The sequence below is a fragment of the Canis lupus genome, chromosome 11 (assembly GCF_003254725.2).
Source record: "Canis lupus dingo isolate Sandy chromosome 11, ASM325472v2, whole genome shotgun sequence".
NCBI lineage: Eukaryota > Metazoa > Chordata > Mammalia > Carnivora > Canidae > Canis > Canis lupus.
In genome coordinates this window covers 29,982,746-30,000,101 of record NC_064253.1, presented here as the reverse complement: position 1 = coordinate 30,000,101, position 17,356 = coordinate 29,982,746, and the positions used below count along the sequence as shown (strand labels likewise).

Here is a 17,356-nt window from a genome sequence, read left to right as displayed (position 1 = left end):
ATTCAATTATGATAATTGCTAATATTTCAGTTGATGCCCAAAGCAACTGCATTTTCTGATGTGTCATTGAAAATATTCTTTTGTAATCCATAAGTCAGTTAGCTCCTTAGGCTGAACCTCTGCAAAATGAATTTCTTAGACCTAATTCTTTTTTTTTTTTTAAGATTTTATTTATTTATTCATGAAAGACACGGAGAGAGAGAGAGAGAGAGAGAGAGAGAGGCAGAGACACAGGCAGAGGGAGAAGCAGGCTCCATGCAGGGAGCCTGATGTGGGACTCGATTCCGGGTCTCCAGGATCACAACCTGGGCTGAAGGCGGCACTAAACCGCTGAGCCACCCGGCTGCCCTAGACCTAATTCTTTAATGGATGTTCTTTTATATAAGAAATATAAATGTTAAAAAAAAGAAATATAAATGTTCTCAGGATTTTTATGTTGTCCTGTTGCCAATTATTGTAGATGTTCCTTCTCTTTTTGAAAAAAAAAAAAATGTTTAGCAAGCTAGCTACATTAGACTATTTCCATAGTAATGGTAATACAATTTGAAGCTCTATCTAAGAGTGGACAGAACAGGCCTGTTCCTATTTCAGCTGCTTAAAACATTATGCAGGTGGAGACCTCCTCACCTGAAAATATTATTTTATGCTGAAAAAATAATTTCCAACGTTTTACAATCTGTCTGAATCTTAATATTTTTCCATAATTCAGTTCTTTTGTTGTCTTTAAAACTTTCCAAAATCTTCATTTATCCTTAATGAAATACTTGAGATGAGATCATGAAAATTGTCACATTCTGTGTGCATGTGTGTGTTAGGGAAGACTCCAAGACCCTTCATTGTAAACTAAGGTTTCAAAGAGAAAATAAAAGATGGAAAAATTAATCTGTCTCTGTAAATAAATGGATGGGCTCTAAGCTTTGTAGCCCTCTCGTTTGCACCAGACAAATTGTGACAAACAGACCCTTTAGCTACCCATCATTCATGTTATGAGTAAGTTTCAGCTTCTACCTATGCTCCATATAACCTCAAGAAAGACAAGCTTTCCATTATAAATGAAAAATGACCTTATTTATCACTATTGTGATAGATTCAATTTTTAAGTTATTTATCATAACCATAAAAAAAGAAGAGCAAGTATATAAATCAATGAAATTTTAAGGAACTACATGTCATGAATGCTAAATTGAAATTTAGCTGCTACCAGTCCTTCATTTTATAATTTCATTCATTCAACTGATGTATTCAAGTAAATGTAGTCTTGGGCTGAGGTGTGTATGCTGTGCCTTCACCCATCCCTCCCATTTAAGGAGTCCTTGTGGAATTCTTCCCCCTTCTAGCTGGCTGATACTGGAAAACTTTTTTTTTTTCCTATTCCTTCTTCCTTTTATATATATATATATATATATATATATATATATATATATATATATACCAAGCACTGGAAGTGGGGTTACAAGACTGAACAAAAATTAAGTCTAAGAACTCATGGAATATTTATAGCCCAATAGAAAAGGTAGATATTCTCTAATTCATTCCCAAAATATGTATGAAATGAAAATGATTGACTGTTCTTAGGAAGCAAAGCATGCAGTGTGGTATCAGAGTACCGAGGTAATTTAATGGACTCTGTGAGGAATCCCATGGGGGAAAAGTGGCGCTGGGTTGCAATGTAAAGAGTAAGTGGAAGTTAGTTAAACAAATATAGGAAAAGGGAAAGTATTATGGGAAAAGGAAAATTCCGTGGCAAAAGGCAGTGTATTGAGTATAAGTAAAAGAAAGTAGAAATAAAAATTTGTTTGATTGAAACTCAAATTGCTAAGGGCAGTCAGGGAGATAAGGCTGCAGCGAGAGCAAGAGAAATCACATAGGGCCTTGAAGAGCCTTTAAAGAAGGTTGATCTAAATGTACAAATGGAAAAGGAACCATGGAAGGGTTTTTAGTGTTAGGAGTTTTCTTTTGTTTTTGTTTTAAAGATTTTATTTATTTATTCATGAGAGACACACACACACACAGAGAAAGAGAAAGAGGGAGAGACATAGGCAGAGAGAGAAGCAGGCTCCATGCAGGGAGCCTGATGCAGGACTCAATCCCAGGGCCCCAGGATCATGCCCTGGGCTGAAGACAGACGCTCAACCACTGAGCCACCCAGGTGTCCTTTAGTGTTAGGAGTTAACATGATCTGAATTGCTTTTCCAAAAGTTGTGTTTTGGGCAGAGTGGAGAATAGATTTGAGGGGAATCCTAAAAGAGGCAGAGAAACCAGTCAGAAGGCTATTACAGGAGTTGAGGAGAGAAATGATAGCTGTTAGCTGGGAGGTGGAAAGATGTGATGGTGTATGTTAAATAATAAAAAGATAAAGGAACAGGCTAAAGGATGGTAGCTGGAGGAGGAAGCTCTATTGACGAATTCAGCTTCTTTGGTTATTTTGAATGTGAGAGATTGAATATGCTTAAAAGTCTTCGGGAAGGATCCAGGTAAAGAGAGAAAGAGAAGTTTAAATATCAGAAAAAAAATAGAGTGAGATTCTTGAGAAAGCAGGAGCAGGCAAGGATAAATTCTGAGGGAGGATGGTATTCCCTGACACTCTCTCTCTCTCCTTCACTTTCCTCTATATTGCTGGGCCTCCACCCCAGGATTTAGGAGTTACAGGTGTCCCCAACATGGGAGAAGTTATTGAAATAGTAGTTGTGGTAGCAAGATAGAGATCCAAAGCCAAGGCTCTGCATTTTTTGAGAAAAAGTACAGAATACATTGTCTTATGAAAGACATTGTTTTATATAGCTAATTACCCCTGTGGTATGATATTATACTTTACAAATATCCCGGGTTAAGGACTTTGTGTTGAGGTCACATTGGAAACTAATCAATGATATCACCCACTTTCTTGTACTAGATGTGGTGTTCTTGAGTTCAGAGAGAGTATCAAACTCACAAAGAACAATAGGTTTTACCCAACACCAGCTATACTTAGCTTTCATACAGGATATAAGATAAAAAAACAACATAACACACACAGTAACAGCACAGCACCAGTCTTGCACCTACCAGCAACAGTTTCCGATGCCCTAGCCATTTTGCACTTATGATATGTGCTGTCACAGCTAAATGTGTGCAGGTAACTTCAGAGGAACTCTTAAGTGCATGTGACCAGCTAACCAGGTAGCCTCCTTAGGCATCATGACTGCAGTCTTTTGGGGCAGCAGCATCTGATCAACACAGTTAACTCATGGCTTGATTATAACTGCTGGGTCTAGTATATCTGCCTTGCTCAGATATTCACTTCTTTGGGATCTGATAAAGGTAAACTCCATTCTATTTCTTGAGATAATGTTGCAGTAGGATTCACCAAATTCCAAATCTTCACACATCCCTGATGATAAAAAAAAAAAAAAGCCTCAAAACCATGTTATTTCCTTTCTGTTGTTTTTATTATTATTAACCTATTGCCAAATCATCTGCTAAAAACACTCATGGCAGTTCATATATGTTTGATTAGTTTTGCATTATTTATAGATAATCATTAAAAGTTCTCTACAATATAATACAATCATACATTTTTCAACTGTTGTGAATAATTACATAACAGCTGACATTGAGAGAAATCACTAAGTAGTGGATTGGTTATATATAAATATAAATTTTTCTTATAGATATTTTAGGAACTTGACATCTCATTACTAAGAGCAAAAATAATTCTATATATTAGAAAAATTTCAGAATAATTTTTCTGACATTAAAAGTTTTCCTAAAATACCATATGTTCTGACATTAACATCTATTCATTAACTTATTCATTTATTACTTTATCACCCCAAACAATTTTTTAATACTCTATAGCGAGGCTAGGCAATGGCATGTGTCCTCAGGGAGGTTTGAGCTAGAGAATATAAATCATGTTAAAATATCCTATGTTTAATTCTCTTACAGAATTGAGGGAATTTTTTTTCTTATGTATACTATGTCAGAAGTATGCAACTATTAATAATAAGCCAAATTAATAATGATCAAAACAACCCCAAAGGTTTTATTTTTCCCACCTAAAAAGTCTGGAAATAGGTAGCTTTGGCAGATCCACAACACCATCAGGACCAGGCTCCTTTTGCCATTAACTCAGCTATTCTTAGCCTGTGGCTTTTGTCCTCATGCTTCTTGCCTCATGGTTGCAAGATTACTGCTTCTCCTCTAGGTTGTTCTTCATTCCATAGAGAGAGAAGGAAATGAACAAAGTAACATGTTTGAAGGCATGTTTTAGCTATGTTTTCTATCTTTAATAAGTCTTAGAAGAACCCCCATCCAACTTCTGTTTAAATTTCACTGGCTGGAACTGTGTCACATGGTTGCATCTGCAAAGAACTGTGAGAATCTGAACATACTGATATTGGTACACTATTATCCTTAATAGAATTGGAGGTTGGAAATGATATTAGGAAGGCAACTGTAATTGACAACTGCACTTCATATTATGTTATTTCACTGGGTCATTTTCTAAATCTTCAGTTTTTAAGAATTATTTTTGTGTTAAAGAAAAAAACTGAATTATTATTAGGTGTCTTTGTCAACCCTTCTATGACCGTAACATAAAAAAATAGAAATATGGAAAATTAGAACTTAAATTATGATTCTTTTTATGAAGACAAACCTATTAAATGATCTTTAGTGGTGACTTAGAAGCATTCATTATTCTATAACTTTTTATCATTTATTCAGTTTTCCTTTAGAAGTTTTGACAGTAGAGAACTTTGGCTAAGAACACATTACCATGGCAAAACATAATATTAACGTGTGCTAGCCTACAGTTTGGGAGATTTATTTACAATGGTGTATAGTTTCTTTTCTTCATTGAAATAAAGAAGAACAAAATGATTAGATGTGACTTTTTAAACAGCTTTGTATTTAAAATCACACAACCAGAGATTCATTACCAATCAACATTTTCATAGTATTTCCATTTATTCCTATAAAATTAAATTTATAAAAGCTTATGATCTTTTTTATGACTTTCTATTGCCAAGATAATTTTGTTACATGCACCAGGAATTGTAAAATTCTTGAAGGCTTATAGACTTAGAGCAGTGATAAAATTTCCAAGTAGCAATAGATTTCATAAGTGCATTTATTAAGAAAGCATGCATCCACATTTATGTTTATATATACAACAGACAAGTAATACATGTACAGGAATAAACCTCTTTGTTGCCCCCAATCTTTAATGATATGCCCAAGCTCTAAAAAAGAACTGAATTTGTGCATTGCAATGAGCTTAGGTCTGTTTTAAATTGCTATTCACTGTAATAAATTTCCAAAAATGCTGCCTATGTGTTGAGATTTATATCTAGATTACTGATAACTCCCCCTGGTGAAGCAATACATAATAATTTCAAATTATCTCTCCACAAGGATACCAAGGTTTGGAGGAAATCTGAGGGATAGGATTCTAACATTTCCTGAAATGAGAGGAAAGTTCAGTGAGTGGAGATAGCAGAAGGTAGTGTTAAAAAAAAAATTCAACTGAGTAAATTTGAAGATTTAACTGGCCTTATTCAATTATTCATGAATTGGGCAGCATCCCATCTAGCAAATGAAAAAGTGTCCTGAGGAACTGTACAAAATGGAAAGTTTTTAAAGAGAGAAAGGGAGTAAGGGGAGGAAGTCAAAATCAAAAGAAAAGATTGTTTCCAACAAGGCCACATTCTCTTTGCAGGGAAGGCAGGGATCTATGAGGCCATTTACCAGACAAATGCTGGCCAGAAGTTCTAGACTTACTGGTTAAAGGTCACATTCCTGGGTGAGACTAAAACTGCAGTTAAGTTGCTACTGATTTTTGATTTGCTGATGGGGGGCTTAGCACAAGTGACTCAATTTTGGCTTGTTGTTTCTTTAACAGTAGGAGGAGAAACTACTATTTCTTCTCCAATCAACAATGACTGATGATTTTTAGATTTAAACATAAGTGACCTTTCTACAGCCAGGTTGGAAATAACATTCAATGCATTTAGAGCAGGGAATAAAGTGTGTCTATTCTCATGGAAGAATAGATTTTACTTTCAGTTTCAGGTACACCTTAGATTGAATATTGTATCTTCCATTTTCTAGTTGTATGACTGTGGGAATTTATTTAATCTCTCTCAGGCACCATTTCATTACAAAATTTATGTAAGCATTAAATGTGGAAGGACCTAACTTATGTTTTATGCTGCACACACTTCAGGGGTCCCGCTGAGACCCTATTCAATGCAGAGATTTAAGAAGAGCACACTGGAACCAGGAATAAAAGCCCTGACTCCTGCTATGTGCCTCTAGCACCCTCTACTGACAAAGCAAAATTAGCATCAGGCCATTTGGCAAAGGAGCAATATTAAGAGTCCAACTCTGTTATGACTGAATAGGTAATGAAATGTGCATTTGGGGCTGGCAAGCAATAAATTAATGACTAGCACACGTGCACTTGAATTCTAAGAAATCACAAACTGAGAGCATTGGGACATGCTGTACTCAGGCTTACAATATTCTTCACCCAAATCTGTATTAAAAATTTGCCTCTTTATTCCTCATGTCCCATTCAGGAGTTACCTTCTCATTGAGAACTTATGTATTTATTTTATAAGTTGAATTGCATCTTTTCAAAATTAATATGTTGAGTCCTAATTTCCAGGACTTCAGAATGTGACCTTTGGAGACAGAGGCTTTATAGAGGTAATCAAGTTAAAATGAGGTCACTAGGAATGCTCCCTCATCCAGATGTTTTTTATAAAAAAGGAAGATTTAGAAACAAAGACACATAGAAGGAGGATGTGAGAAATAGAAAAAGGCCATCTGTAATCTGAGAGGCCTGGAGTAGAGAGTTTGAGTACTTCCCTCACAGCCTTTGGAAAGAACCAATCTTTTAGAACATCTTGATTTCAGATTTCTAGCTGTCAGAATTGTGAAACAACACATTTCTGTTGTTTTAACTATCCAGTTTGTGATACTTTGCCATGGAAGCCCCAGGAAAATTGCATATTAGCATGTGGCTTAAACAACTAGTGTTAGCTTTCTCATATGATAGAAGTACTGAAACAGGTGATACAATCCAAGGTCTGGTTCTGGCTCAATGAAGTCAAGATCTTGGGTTGACTTCTCTGCAGTATCCATTGCCTTCATCATATCACAGAATGACTGCAGTAGCTCTGCAGATCCTGTTCTCACAGGGCAGTATTCAGAGTGATGTTCAATGTGAAGAAGGGATTGTCCTTTGAGACTCTTCATCTAGGATTTTTCTTGGAGGCATCAATCTTCACCTCTACTGCTTCAATGGATTTCTCCATAACATCTCAGAATTATGTTCCCTACTCTTCACCCCTTGCTATGAAAGGGATGAGAAAGTAAGTAACTGGCAAGAGGTGTGTTCTTCCCTTAGGACTGAAAGAAGGGAACTGGCAAACATCAGTGCTTGCTCTATCCCACCCAGCCATCCTAGCTAATGTACTAGTTTCCCCTGGCCATTGGTTCTCCCTTTGCCAGGTGTCATTTTCCCTCTCAACTCATGTTTTCTGAATTTATCCTATGTTGTTAGTTTCTTGTGAGTTTGTCTCCCTCTATTAATATTAAACCTCATGAATCCTGGGACATATCTGTCATATTTTCCCCCATACTCATACTTCTTCAGGAAATAGGATGTTCCTTAAAATTATTGACTTAATGATTGTACTTAGCAGCATTTCAAAGGTATTATCCTTTCTATATACCCCTGCTAATAAAACTTTTTACTCCAGCAAAGAGTATTTACCCTTCTCTCATTTTTCCACTTTCCAGGAAATAGTTTTAAGGAGGTGGGAGCTGAATCTCTCTCCAGAAACTATTTTAGTACTACTCAACATACGCTGGGTCTCCAGGTTTGGCTGAGCACACCTGCGTAACTGGTAACGAGTAATGTTCTAGCTCAGAGGCCCTAACTTGGTCCCACGTGAAAGTCAACATCTAAACTTGTTCTGCCCCTAGATTACAGAGTTTACCGTAAGATCAGCTTCTTGTTCCTTCTAAGTGTGTGGTCATACACAAGTATTACAAATAATATTATGCTTTCTCATATGTATTTCACTCTCTCAGGAATGACGTGAATTGGTAAGAAGGCCACCTTCTCCATTCTATAGAACAAAGGATTATCCCAAAGGTTTAGCACTGTTAAAACAAACAACTCCTCTTCTGTTTGTGTTGTAAGGGTGTGGAATCCCTTAAAGGATAACAAAGCTTTTTTTCCACTACAACAGCAACAAAACTATTTTTCAAACAAATATCATTCATTCATCCATCCATTCATTCACTCAACAGGCTTACAGTCAATGCCAGTTATGCATATTCCTTGTACTTTTCATTTCAGGAACTTGAATGACTCAGGGCCTTTTCCTTTGAGTATTTTTTTATCTCTGTGAGAAAAACTGAAAGGTATGTAAGTAATACCCTGTATGGTGAGTGCATTCACAAGGAAAAATGTCATAGGTGAACAACCAGCTCTGCTGTGATGTTCAGGGAAGGCTTTCTAGTACAGGTGACATTAAGAGAAGAAGTAAGTCACCACCAACATTGTGAAACTGAAATAGCTAAAACTAGTGTTTTCTCATTTTGAGGGTATAGGAGAAGGGACTTCTTTGATTATCTATTCTTGCAGAATACATCTCTCCATAATTTTATTGTGTCTTGTGGTTTTTGTGGGTCAGGAATTTGGGATGTGCTTGGGGACTGTGGTAGGGATGCAAGTCAGAGTAGTTTGAGCAGGAGCAGCTGGGTCAGGCCTGTCTGTTCAAATAGTCTACAGACATTTCCAGGTGGTCTCCCCATATGGGCTAATTTGGGTTTCCTCAGAGCATGACAGCCTCAGGGCTCCTGGACAACTTATATAGTGATCAGTTTCCACAAACAAGGTGGAGACTGCATCCCATTCTCCAAACAAGCATCAAAATCAAACTGTCACTTCTTCTGCATCCTACTAGTAAAAAATAGTCACGAGCCTGCCCAAAAGGCAGGGAAGATAGACCCCTCTTTTCAGTGGGAGAGCTGTGAAGGTCACATTGGAAAATCATTTCTATGACAGGAGACATTGTCGCAACCTACTTGGAAAATACACTATGCCTCAGTGGGCCCTCTGGTCACAATTTATCCCTCCAATGGGCAAAGTACATTGCCTTCTCCAGGACTCTTTTTCCCCTACCCCACTTTTTTATGGTAACAGTTTCAGGTTCAAGGTCTAAGATCTTTTATTTAAATCATGTCCATGAGTGATGAAGCTATATGCATGCAATTCCTAAGATACCGCTCCATGGAACACCTGTGAATTAAGGAGACCTAAGAAAATCTATACAGACATTCTGATTCAGAGAAAACTGGATACTAACAGCAGTCACTGCTATATAGCATTTCTGACATCCAGGTCAGCACATGTTGTCAATTCCTTGATTAGTGCTCAGTCTTCATCTCTGGAGTTGTCCTCTGGCATCTCTTGGCTCCATCCCTTGGGCATCATTATTTTTCCATAAGAAGTGGCTGGTGTGTGTAAAGGAAAGAGATTTCTCAGCCTGTTTCCTGCCTACAGTAGTTTAGAACTCCAAAGGCCTCTTTTCATTTTGCGATATGTCCTTTTAATTTAAACTTGAAATCATTCTTCCTAAAATGTGTATTTTAGTATTATATCCATTGTAATCCACTATGTTAGACAAAATTCACATCCATATATATCTCTCTGAGGTAGGCCTCTTTCTGTCTGGGCAGTGCAATTCTTTCCTATTGCAGCTAAAACAAATTAGCTGCAAACTTAGTGGTTTCAAATAATGCAAAGATATTATCTTATAATGATGAAGGTCAGAAATATAAAATGGGTTGGCAGAGCTATACTCCTTCTGGAGGCTCTAGGGGATCATCCACTGCGTTGTCTTTTCTAGAGGCTGTCTACAGTCTTTTGTGTGTGGCCCCAGATCAAGGCAACCTTTGCTTCTTTGCTATCTCTCTCTGTCTCTCCTGCCTTCTTTTTCCCTTATAATAACTCAGGATTTCATTAGGCTTACCAAGATCTATAACTTAATCAAATCTATAGGATCCCTTTGTCATGTAGGCAACATAGGCACAAGCCCCCTGTGAAGCTGCTGAGGGAAAAATCTCCTTAGAAGCCCTGACATATAATGGAGGGGATCTGTGGCAAATGCTTTTAAAATTCTCTGAGATTAGATTTTGGGTGATTATGACCTGTCCATGTAATTTCATCAATTGGGACAAATATCCCACCTGGTCAGGGAGGTTGGTAATGGAGGAGGCTATACATATATGTGGTCAGTGGATATATGGGAAATTGCTGTGCCTTCTCCTCAATTTTGCTGTCATCCTGAAACTTCTCTAAAGTGTAAAGTCATTATTTGTGTTTGTTGTTAAGTCATCTGGCATTTTTTTCTAAAAATGTACCAAATGCAGGAAAAAAAGTCTTCAGAATTTGTCCATATGAAGAGTTCCATGAAGCACCACCATAGGAGGACTAACAACACCGACTCCATCCTTGGTTCTCCATCTTGTTCATGTCCACACAATGACCTTCCTTGAAGCTACCTGTTCCAGCTCCTTGGTGGTTAATATATGCCCTGCCCAGAGTTTGGGAAGGTTCATTCTGATTCTCCCTAAACTGGCACACAGAAGGTGCCACTTCAGATAACTAGTAGATAGAACTGTCACACAGGTGGCACCACTTTAGATAACTAATAGATACAGCTGGTGCACAGGTGGCATTGTTTTAGATAACTAGTAGAGGCGACTGATACATAGAAGTTTCCACTTTAGATAACTACCCTTTGACCGCACCACAGTGATCTCCTTGCTCTAGAAAAGCTGTGGGTTAAGGTCCAGACTTTGTGGAAAATAGCTGGGAACTGCCTGGATAGTTTGTCTGCCCCACCCAACCCACTCATTCAGTAAGAAACTCTTAATAAAATTCTCTAAATGGCATGGAGTGGCTTGCTTTGTTGTTTTGGTCTCAAGGTACTCCTCAGTCTGGAAGATACTTCACTCTTGCTCCCCCATTTTCTAACCACCACTTTAGATCTTTGCTGGATGTTAACAAGGATATTTATAATCTCACCTTGGCCCTTTCTTACATAGTGAACATTTTGCTGGCTGAAAAGACAGGTCTGAGGCCCTGCTTTACAATAAGTAATTTGAGAGGGAAATATCAGAAAGGGAGACAGAACATAAAGACTCCTAACTCTGGGAAACGAACTAGGGGTGGTGGAAGGGGAGGAGGGCAGGGGGTGGGGGTGAATGGGTGACGGGCACTGAGGGGGACACTTGACGGGATGAGCACTGGGTGTTATTCTGTATGTTGGTAAATTGAACACCAATAAAAATTAATTTATTAAAAAAATAAGTAATTTGAGTTAACTAGGTAGTTTGAGAGTAAAACCCAGAAAGTATCTGAAACATTGTTGCACATTTAGTGTCCTCTGATTTCCAGATATCCTATACAGTTGCTTGTTCTTCTGGTTGACCTCCTCTTCAGATACTTTTCTCTATTTTTTGAGTGTGTCACTTTATAGAATTTTTTTCTTTAAAGTCTGTTCTGTTTATATTAAAAAAAAAAGAACTTTTCTTTTAGGATAAGGAAATGTGTCTATCAAACAAGAGAAAATAATTAAATTTGTGTTGAGATGTTTAGCAGCAAAAGGGAAGCTATAAAAATAAACCCATTGGCCTATCTCTTCTGTGCACTCTGTTAAAGTGTAAGCACTCTGAAGGACAAGGCTTTGAGTCTTGGTGGGGAGGGGGGTGCATGTACACACATAGGTGCAAAGCCCCCTGCTTAACAACAGGAATATAAAAGCATTTAATGCATAATTTAAGTAGGTAAATACTATAAGTCTGAAATGCCACCAACAAAAACCTCTTTTTCTTCTTTATAAAAGTAACTTAATTTAGATCATATATCAATTCCATACCCAGAACTTCTGAATTAAAGTCCTATGTGGAAGAGAAAATTATGTGTCAGAACTTTCCTCCTTCAACCCTAGAAAGGTGGGAATATTAATTTCTCAACAAAAGAAACCAATTTTACCCTTTGGAACACTGCTTTAACCAAGCATTCAACAAGTATAAACTGTGAATAAAGCAAATAGATATAAGCAAAAATGGTAGGGGAAAAACTCTAAAGCAATTTCTTCAGGGTCAGTTCAGTCAGCGCTTCTCAAGCTTTTAGAAAGGATCCCAATTTAGACCCTTTTGCAGACTCTTGCGAAAAATGAGAGATTGGATCAAAATGGGAAGAGAAGTGAGGGGAAATGCAGGTGGTGGAGGGGCAAATTGGAGGAGCAGGATCTAAGTAAGTTTCCGATACATGTGAGTATATATGTAATACAAGCAGATATTAAATCTATCTGTATATAATGTTAAATATAGAGTTATCAAGCATTACTTACATTGCATTAGTTTGTCTATATTCTTTTTTCAACTCCAGATGTGTTAAAGGACTTGCAAATGACCTTTGTTGATGGACACTGTGAAGTCCATGGTGGAGTGGGTGGTGGGCCGATGGTTGTTGGATGGGGCTCAGAAGTCCAGGTTAGTGTCGGAGAGACTTGACTCTGTTCATGATTTTTCATTTCTTTGGCAGGCTAGCCCAGACATGTTCCTATGGTGAATACAGAGGTTAAGAACATGCAAAACCAATCATTCAGGCATACATAGTTCAAGTTTCTACTTTTGTACTTTTGCTAACATCTCATTGGCTAAAGCAGGCTATATGGTCCCTCTGAGAGTCCAGTTGCAGGGCTCTGTATTCTTACAGAGTGAGGTACAGGAGCAATAGTGAGAGTAAAGCCTTCAATACAACCCATCTACATGGTTGTATAAATCCCTTCATTCTCTATGGTCCCAAAGCTTAATGATGGATCCAGAAGTTTCAGGTATCATCAAGAGTCTTCATATAACCATCCCAGTATATTTTCATAACAACCCTAATTTTCACAACATTGTTCACAAGGACAATGCTGAGGCAGAGAGATAATATAACTGGGCTCAGTGAGATTGAACTGAAACCCAAGTCCAAAAAACAAAAGCAGAGAACTAGAAAAGTAAGAATTACTTCTAGCTGGAGATAGGCACAATAGTCATTATAGAAACATCAATAATTAGGGTGTAAGGTTGGTAATATAGGCCAACTTTGAAATAGCTGACCACCAAGTGCTGGCTGTTTTGGTGAATTGGAAAGATTGAGTATCCCAAAGTAACTGTTCTTGTTTGATTTTTCTTTAAATGTCTAAATTCTGCAGTATAATACCTAATACTTTATTCTTTCCAATATAGAATGAATTAAAAAAGAAAACATTGTTGAATAAAGTTTCACTTCACTGCTCAAGGATTTCCATGCATCCTTTAAAAATGCCTAAAGAGAATTTTGCTGAGCATTCATCTACTCTAACTAGAAAAATCTTTCAATACAGAATCTCCACATGTGACTGTAGAAAGCAGTTTTAGACTACACAAAGGTACTGGTGGAAAGGAAGAGTTGTTCATTTAAGGTATTTAGAGTACAAAGAAACCTGATTCTTTTCTAAAATAAAACTACCTGAAGATCCATTTGGGGCAGCAAAAAAAAAAAAAAAAAAAAAAAAAAAAAAAGGAAACACACACACACACACACACACACACACACAACAGCAGCAAAACAAAAACCAGGAAAGGTTAAAGCAGTATCAGTCTAAGGAACTCTGTAGAGTTGATAGACAGAAATACATGTGTGGCCAGCCTTAACAGTCTCAGCACTAAATAGTATTTGCCTGAAAAGGTCTTCTGTATTTACTAAAAGACAAAAAAAAAAAAAAAGAAGAAAAAAGTAATAAAAATCACTGTACCACTATATATAAAACACTATCACATGCAAGCACACCCTGTACACACACACACACACACACACACACACACACACACACACAGAGAGATGAATTGAATCCTTCTCTATGGCATTGAAACAAAGTAAAGTGTACCTGGGACTCAATGCCTATTAGAAGAAACAGGTAACTATCAGAGAGATCATATATATGGTAACTTCAATTTGAGTACTCATTCTAGTACTATTTAGAATTATACTTAGTAAATAGATTCAATGGCAGATTTGTTTGTGAAATTCTGAGAAGCAAACCAATTAACATCTGGGGAGCGTACAATATTTTCACTTCAATGCTAGCAATCAGCCCTTTAGTCATCTTTCCAAGCATTATAGGAAAGAAATTAAGTATTTTCTGACTTAAAGCATAAAATATATAGACAGTTTCAACTTCCAATATAATTTTCTTGTCAATATTGACCCAACTGTCAGTGATTATTCTTGATCTTCAGGCTTTCTGAAGCAAGATGAACTGGAAACTCAAGCTATTCTTCAATATTAACTTGATCATAGCAAACAGAGAAGCAAGGAATTTTTATCCCTTCTTATCTCCTAAAATGATCATACCTCAGAGATATCTTATCTCTTGATCTTGATATTTCAGTTCCCTAATTCAGAAAACCTGACTTTTTCATTTAGATGACCCACCAATTCAGTTAGTATGTTCCTATTTTGATAGACTTGGGTTAGGAATTGGCCGGGTTGGCAAAATGTTATAATTGTTGTAGCATTAAATACCTTAAGTTTAATATTTGCTCTCTTCAAACTTTAATCCTTGTTAATGAAAAAAAAAACAGTTTATTCCATGATAAAAGTTCTTTGGGTTGAATGCTGTCTATAGCATAGGTTTGTTTCTCAATTGACAAAGGATTAGCTTCCTAGGACATACACACACTTGGCTATATCTGGAGACGTTTCTCCTTGTCATGACTGGGAATGAAATAGCACAGAGATAGTAGTGGGTAGAGGCCAGGGATGCTGCTAAGCAACCTATAAGGCACAGGACAGCCCCTCACAACACAGAATTATCTAATTGTTAATTGTGCCCAGGTTGAGAAATTCTGATATAAACAAAAGAGAAATACTGCTGACCCTAATTTCTTAAATCCTTTGCCCTCTATCTCTAGGTAGAATGGAGCCTAAGACTAAATTATACGTCTAGAAATAAGGGTTCATAGTGTCATGGAACTATAGGGGAGCATAGAAAATACTGAATGGAAAATGTTGGAGGGGGTAAAATAATCCATAAGGTAGAAAGAAGATAGAATAACATATCTATTCACTTATTTACTACCTACCATGTGTAGGGAGCACATAATAGGGTTGGGAGTGATGGGGATGCGTGCAGTGGACACTACAAGAATCAACTAGGCACAGTGCCTACCAATCCAATGTCAATAGCATTTGGTTGATTGAAGAGAAAGAAAAAATAAAACGCCTCTTCCTTTTCTTGTTTATCGAGTTGTGCAAATACGAATAATAAACAAATGTGATACCTAGAGAGGTAACCAGAACTTAGGTTGACAGATACTGATCTCGAAGGTCTAGGCCTTTTCTCCAGCCTGAAACTATGCTGGTCTTTCTTATATTCAGGTTATTTGCAGTTGTATTTCCTTCCATCTCACCTCAATTTCTTGGACAATGCCTATTCATTCTTCATGTCTCCCCTTAGATGACTCTTTCCTATGTCTTCCCTGCAAGTCTGAATTAAAGCACCTTTTGAGTGTGCTTCCTAAGCTTCTGTAACCATGACAAACATCTCAGTGTCCTGAATGGACTGGGTGCAATCACTTTCCTAGGACTGTAACAGGAAAAAAACAAAACAACATAAAACAATCCTGCTCATCAAGCCATTGCTCTGCTTTATGTAGACGTCCTAAGAAGGAATTGAGGTCTTCCATGGCTACCTTGATTGATAGGATCCTTTATCTTATCTAACCACCAATGAGGTTATGCTTGAATTCTGGAGGAATGGTCAGAAAGGCAACCAACCATTCCTTCAAAAGCTTTGCTGTTAGTCTACATCTCTTTCCTGATTGTGATCTAGAAGGTACCCAGTAGAACATTCAAAAACTCTTTACCTTCTACTATAAAGCCCACAGCTAAAAACATTTTCATTCCTCCTTTGCTTTGGGCTTTACTCTCACTTTGACTAGATGAGTAAGACATACAGAGGAAGAAAAAGATCTCCATCCACCTTGGTACAGAGATCATATCATATTATCTAAGAGGTAAGATTATGGAAGAGCAGAGTGTATTCATAAAGCCTTAATTTCCCCAAGGGAGTTGTCCTTGGATCTGTGTCTGTTTTGCAAAATAAACGTGAAATTTCCTGAGTCACCTGTCACTTAGGAGATGCATAACTTACTAGTTAACCAAGTTCTTACTGAAGTTCACCACTATATCCTGAGAATTGCCATAATAAATTGCAAATAAAAGAATGTCTCTGTACTATATTAGACTTTTTGGGTACCTAGAACTGTGCTTGAATTTTGTAGTTTTCTATTCATAAAAGTAGAATACAGCTTAAATAAGTGGCTTGAGGGGTGTAACTTTAAATTTAAACTTCTCCCCAAGAGACTTACTCCCAAGGAGTAGATTAATTCAACTTATTTACACTTGTGACCTATATTTTTTTGTGTCTTAAAGTTAGCATATTTAGATGTCTTTGATATGAAACAAATGAACAACAACAACAAAAAAAACCCTGTAATCTGTTTTTAGGCTGACAGTTTGATACAAAAACATAACTCAAAGCCATTCTCAATGGATGACATGTCATTTATTCTTAGTTTCTTGACTTGAGTAGTTTTGTGCTACCATTATAATACAGCTTTATTTTATGATAGCTTGCAAGTCTAATATAGAGTTTGTGTAAAGCAAGTTTGAAAAAGGGCCCCCCGAATTGCAAATATATATGAAAATAAGATATCATCAAGGGCAAATGTTTTCCAAAAATAGTGCCACTGCACTAATTCTCATCTAATGAGCCTTAAGAAATGCAATGATCTCATATTTGTCTTATTGTTAAAACCGTGGAGGTGGTTTAACAAGTGTTTTCACATCATGTGTGCTTTGTTAGATGTTAAAACGGGTTTTTTTAAAGCGGCATAATTAAAATAGAATAGTAGGTGCCCTGGGGAGACATTCACAGTTCTGTTTAAATATAAGTGAAATTTCACAGATGTTAGCCAAAATTTCTAAATGTATGCTTGCTTCTGAAGTCCTATTTAAAAAGAGATTTTCGGAGTATTCTCCCAAGACCTTTACAGTGATTCTGTTTCATTTAATAGGTTTCTTCATTAGAAAGAAAAACATTCATTCATTTTAATAAAGCAAAAATATATCTGATTATGTAAGACTATATTTCTTAAATGTTTACGGTGAATTGTAAAAGCTCCTCCACCTACCTTTGGATCTCAAGTGCTCAGAATTATATTAATCATAATCCTTGGTTCAGAATACAAT

At 36.9% G+C, this 17,356-nt stretch overlaps 1 protein-coding gene across 35 annotated transcripts in view; it reads left to right on the top strand.

The window, feature by feature from the left end:
• The window catches only part of PTPRD (protein tyrosine phosphatase receptor type D), a 2,185,700-nt gene that overhangs the window by 702,815 nt on the left and 1,465,529 nt on the right, over nt 1-17,356 (top strand). The gene's annotated exons all lie outside the window — the stretch shown is intronic.